We start from the raw sequence: 6,000 nt of genomic DNA on the forward strand, positions 1-6,000 counted from the left end.
TCTGCAATCAGAAAACTTAGAAAGATATTGATTAACCTTTGATATATATGTTGAATGTCTTCCCTCTCTTTCTCTCTCTGGATAGCATTTTAAATCACACGGGAGAAAATGAGGAGAGTTTAAGGAAAATCGTTTTCTTATCAGAATTGGGGGGCCACTTAATGACTTCATCCATCCTAAGGAGGAACTCCATAAAGAATCTGATTTAAGAAAAAAGTTTTACCTAGTAGAGTAAAATATCTCCTACTTTGTTGGTCAAAGTCATGCAAAAGACTCCATTCTAAGTAATTGTTCTCAGTTTTCATAGAGAAAATAAATTAGGAATGCATACATTTGACCAAGGGGAATTTGGGATAAACATTAGGAAGGAGATTCTTATTAACTATCATATTATCTTCTTTTAAGATGGAATAAAAAATTATAATTAAAAAGAGTCTAAACCAGAAAGTAATAACTGAATCAGATGTCTTTCAAGCTTTCTTGGAAATTAATTCAGCACATGATTGTGAGATTTGGTAAAATCATGTTACTCCAGTAACTGGGTATAGTTAAAACTATGTAAGAAGTTCTGCATGGATGCTTGGTAATAATGAGAGTGATTACTTACAATCATTAGTGTGATCACTACATAGCTATGTCCTAGAAGTAATCTCAAATATTCTAATTGTCATAAATTAAGATAACAAAAATGAACTTGAAGTCTTATTAGATGAGATTTTAGATATTGCTCAGAGGTGTTTCTCTGTGTTATAATTAAATGACCTTTTCTGTGTAATTCCTGAAATTATTGTGTTAGCATTGGTCAAACATAATTTCAAATATTTGAGTAATCAATTCAAAAATACTAAAATCATTATTTGTATAAGGCAAATCAATTACTTTGAAATAAAATTGTAATACATTAAATAATTAAAGACTATGGCTTTAGACAATCAGCTCACTAAAAAAATCACTTTAGGTCCTTGTCCTTCTTTAGTAGAAAGCAGAGTCTTACATATGATGACTATTGTTTTCAATTATTGCAATCTTTAAAATGTAAGAGTTTTTTTTTTTCTCACACTTTAAGTTGTCTATTGCTTTCTTGACAGTTTGAACATTTGGGGAAAAGGAAACTGTCAAAATGTGCACTTTCATGTTTTATATAGGGCACTTTTATCACTTTGTAACATTATGTTAATAAATAGGGCTCCATATCCTATAGAAAATATTTTGAACCTATATAGCAAATGTTTTGAACCGGCTCTTGAGACTGATGAACTTCTTTTGTCTTAACGTTTTTATCTAATTAATCTGGTTTTCTGTGCCATTTGCAATATTCTGGAATAACACCAAGCCCTGGTTTTTGAGGTGGAATTTGTAGAAATGAGGCACAATAGAATACTGGAAGTGTAACTGCTACTTTGAGTTCTTCATTGTTCTTGAATAATCATTTCAAGGAAGAGCTGAGATTAGTCATTAATCATCTCAACTAAGAGTGGAAGGTGTCTGAAGCCCCTGTAGCAATTTAGTTTCCAGACTTGCTGTCTTCCACAAGGTCTGTCTTTGCTGTCAAATGTCACCCATTGTGTCAGTCTCCTTGGCTACAGGGACTGGATCTTGCTTTCTCTAAACCTCTAATATCTAGACAGTGGGATGCCACATTTAAATAACAACCAGCAAATGAATCAATACATGTTTCAATGAATCAATATGTACCCACCTACTTGCAGATACCTAAATAATAATAATAATAATAATAATATTGTGGGTAACAAGAGGAAGGAATCTACATTTTGGGACAAGTATAATTGGAAATTATCATTTTAATACATACTTATAGGGTAATCATAGGCTCCCAGGGACTGTTCTCCATCATCTGTACCCACAAAGTCACAAAAATCCTCACAGAAACTATGAGGTGAATCACTAATATTATGTCCCTTTTATAAATGAGCAGATGACCAGAGTTCATTCAAATAACTTACCAAAGGTCGTTCACTTGGTAAATGATGGAACTTGGGTTTGAACTTGCTCAGTCCAGCCCCTGTCTTACTCTAAAGCGCAGTGAGCACTATCGTCACTCGTAGAGATAGTCTTTAGGTTACTGGGTAATGACAATGACCCCAGGGAATGGATGCAGCATTATTCCACAGAAATAATTCTAAATATATGAAATTTCTCTGTAGAATGTCCTTATTTCCTTATCACTTGAAATAGTTAACACTAAATAAGTTCATGGTCAATAAAAGTTATGTAGATATGAAGAAACATCATAAATCATATATATTAGCCAGTTCTCCATCACTATAGTGAAATACCAGGAGGCAATTACAGAGAAAAGTTTTAGTTGGGCTCATTTTAAAGTTTCCAATACAAGATCTGGCAGAGCCATTGTTTGGGCTTCTGATTGCAATGGCCAGGAAGGAGCTCAAGACACAGCAAACTGCATGGTTAGGAAGCAAGAGAGAAAGACGAAGGGACGGTGTCTCAAAAGCCCCTTTGGTTTGACATCCCCAAACACCTAAGGACCTTCCACAAAGTTCCCTCTGGTAAAGGTCCACAGTGCCTTGTGACAGCCCCATACCAGGGATCGAGCCTTCAACACAAGGGCTTTGGAGGCATCCAACATCCACATTGTGGCTTTGATTGTTCTAAAGGTATTTTTTTAGGCTGGGGGTGTAGCTCAGTGGATGAGCTCTTGCCTAGCATGCGCTAGGCCCTGGGTTCATCCCTAGCAGTGCAAGAAAAAAAAAACCCTCAATTTTTTTTAATAGAAAAAATTGTGATGCCTATTTTGGATGCTGAGCAAGACGACCTAAAGAATGGTAGAGTGCAGATAGAGGCCTCCAGGAGGGAGGCTTTACTTAAAGTTTACATAAAGGTTATGCAACAGCCCCAACTTTGTAATATAACATTTTCCATTAAAACTTTCAGCATTTTTTTCAAATACTTTATGTGAAAATATTGGAGGTGTTTAAATGCATAAACTGAGAAACTTTGTGATTAAGACTTTTTGAATGGCAATCACTGACTGAAAGAAGAACAAATTTCTGTAAATTTTTCTTTCCCTTTCAACATTCCATTGCCAAGTCCTTTCATTTTTCATTTTTTTTAGGAATATTCTGGAAATTCTGGCATTCTGACATAAAACCCAGCCAAAGGCTGATATAATATCAGAAAAATGTAATATACTTGACAGAGACACCCCTAAGAATCTTTTCCTCGGCTTACAATTCCAAATCCCAAAGGCCAATCCCAATTGTGAATTATTCAATGTAAATATTCAATCCCAGTCCCAATTTATCAAGCATAAGAAAATCAAAGGCAAAACAAAACAAAGCCAAAATGCCAGGGAAACGCTAGAAAACCGTTTTCTGGCATAAATATAATTAAATTCTCATCTTGCTGCAGTTGGCAGAGTGGGCTTGCTACTGAGGTTCGCCCTAATGCTAGGAAGCAGACCATAAAAACCTAGGCTTTACGGTACAGTTTATGCGGAATGGACTCTGACTTTAGGTGTAACCCAGATTTAGTTGGGGAGCATGAACACAGCTGTCTTGCCTGGTGGCTGAGTGTCTCTGTGGAATTGCACTTAAGAAAAATAGAAAGCAGAGCCATGAAAGGTAAGTGAAAAGCCCACCATATCCAGGGTGTTCAGCTGAAGACCCTCACCCCACTTCCTTAAATCCTTCCACTAATCCTTTGGTTTCCAACATCTCTAACTGCTGTAAACTCTGCAGTTGCTCTTTCATCTGACTTCCTGTTAATATGTACTTCTTTGTTATTTCTCCCTCTTTGTCTTCATTTTTTGGTAACCTGATCTCCCGGCACCTTTTTCCCCTATATTTTTTTTACTGGAGCATTGTAATTAGACATAACAGTGGGACTTGTTATGCAATTGTGTGTGCACGCAACAAATCAACATGATTGGTCCCTTTTCAATGTAAAACTACAATAGATCCAGTATTGCTTTTAGCAAGTCGTCATCTATTTCAGTGCGTCTCCTGGTGCTATGCCTCCAAGGACCAAGCTCTAATATTGTTATCATGCATCCATCATGAAAAGTGGCCCCTCGTCTAAGGAAACTCAGGAGCTGGGCTCCGTGGTGCATGCATGTCATCACAGGGGCTCTGGAGGCTGAGGAAGGAGGATCACAAGTTCAAAGCCAAACTCAGCAACTTAGAGAGGCCCTGTCTCTAAAAATATAAAAAAGGGCTTGGGATGTGGATCAGAGGTTAAGCACCTTGGGTGCAATTCCCAGTGTCAAAAAAAAGAAAGATAAAAGAAAAAAAAAAAAAAGAAATCTGAATAACCATTTTCCCCCCTCAGGAAACAAACTTTTGAAATTGTAAGCAGAGAAAAAGATTCTAAGATTCTTAGGGATGGCTCTGCCACGTATGTTACATATTCCATAACTGCTCAGGTTTCCTCCGCCATTTGGAGAATATCACCAAGGCATTGGTAGCTGGGCCACCTCCTTCCAGCAGGCAATAGACGTGACTAGCAATACCTGTGTCTTCTTCTGGCCACTACAACAGAACGTCACCGACTGGATGGTTAACCAGCAGATGGCTGTTTCTCACAGCTTAGCGGCTGAGAAGCTTGTGATCCACGTGCCAGCCCCTGTTGGACAGGTTGTGGTCAGCTGCCTTCACGCTGGGTCTTCACAAGGCCTCTCTGTGAGTATGGGACAGGATATCTCCCTCCTCTTTCTAGAAGGACACTAGTCCCATCGTGACCCCCAGGACCTAATCTAAACCCAATTACTTCCCAAAGGCTGCACCACCAAATACCATCACACTGGGGATGGGGCTCCCGTTTATGAGTTTTGGAGGGACACAGACATTCAGCTCATAAACTGCCACTAGAGGTAGCTTCACTCAATGGCCATCTCCTCTTTGGGGAGATTCTTCTGAAATTTTTTAAAGCTTTGGCTTCTTGAAAATGATCCAAAGTACTTTACCAGGAACAAGGAGGACTCGTTTGGAAAGACAATTGGTACTCTGCTCGCAACAGAATAAATGTGAGGTGGTTAATAATATATCTGGGTTCTTTGATGAATAATGGAGGTCCCTGCATCATGGGGAATGATTGATCTGGCCTCTGCTTACTCCTAATGAGTGTTCTGCCAACAGAAAAGAAAATAGAGTTTCCTACTGCAGTACAAACTGCAGGTTTTGTTTGAACCCTTGTGGTTTCTTAGAAAGGAAGCTCTTTTAATTTTTTCCCTGAAAATTTGGGTTTTTCTATTCTCTTTCTTTTTATAAGAAAAATAAACTCTAAATTTATGGTAATAAGAGTTAAAATGTGGTTTACACCTAAAGTGTCTTTAGGTTTTTCTTGTGGCCCCTCCCTTGTGACCCAACTATTTATTTTTAAAACATTTATTTCTTCAGCAGACATTACAGCAACCCCCCAATGTTGGGTATTTCCAACTGACCTAAACCCTTCTCATTGTGCACAATGAGATACTATTCTGCTTTATGGGTTCTCACTCAAAACTAAGAATGCATCGTAAACCCATTTGCCTACACCAACATTTCTCCCCACCTTGTGTCTAAGGCTTATTTATGGTTTAGTTAGAGTGATAGCACAACTGACCAAGTCTTAGCAGACATCAAGGCACACTCTACAAAGTCTTTGACAAAACCTTGTTAGTAAAAAAACAAACAAACAAACAAAAACATTCAGGACTTCTAGGCCAGCAATATAATTGCCTATGAAATCTACAATTTGCTGCTTCCCCAAAATGAAATAAAACAAAACATTAAACTCTGCTACAATCTAAATTTAGCTATCCATTGAGGGAAGCAATCAACCTCAGCCCTGAGCTTCTCAAAGTCCTTTCTGCAAAGTGCAAGGCTCAGCACTTTATATCTACGAGGACAGTTGTTACCAGAAAAACAGAAAATGACAAGCGTGGGTGAAGATGATGAGAAATCAGGGCCTTTGCCTGTTGCTGGTGAGAATGCAAAATGGCAGAGCCTACTTTTATAACAATTCCACCTTACATGAGTTGAA

This window comes from Marmota monax, unplaced genomic scaffold (assembly GCF_021218885.2).
Source record: "Marmota monax isolate L192 unplaced genomic scaffold, Marmota_monax_Labrador192_F-V1.1 WCK01_AAM20220418_F8-fsc00231, whole genome shotgun sequence".
In the NCBI taxonomy this organism is placed as follows: domain Eukaryota; kingdom Metazoa; phylum Chordata; class Mammalia; order Rodentia; family Sciuridae; genus Marmota; species Marmota monax.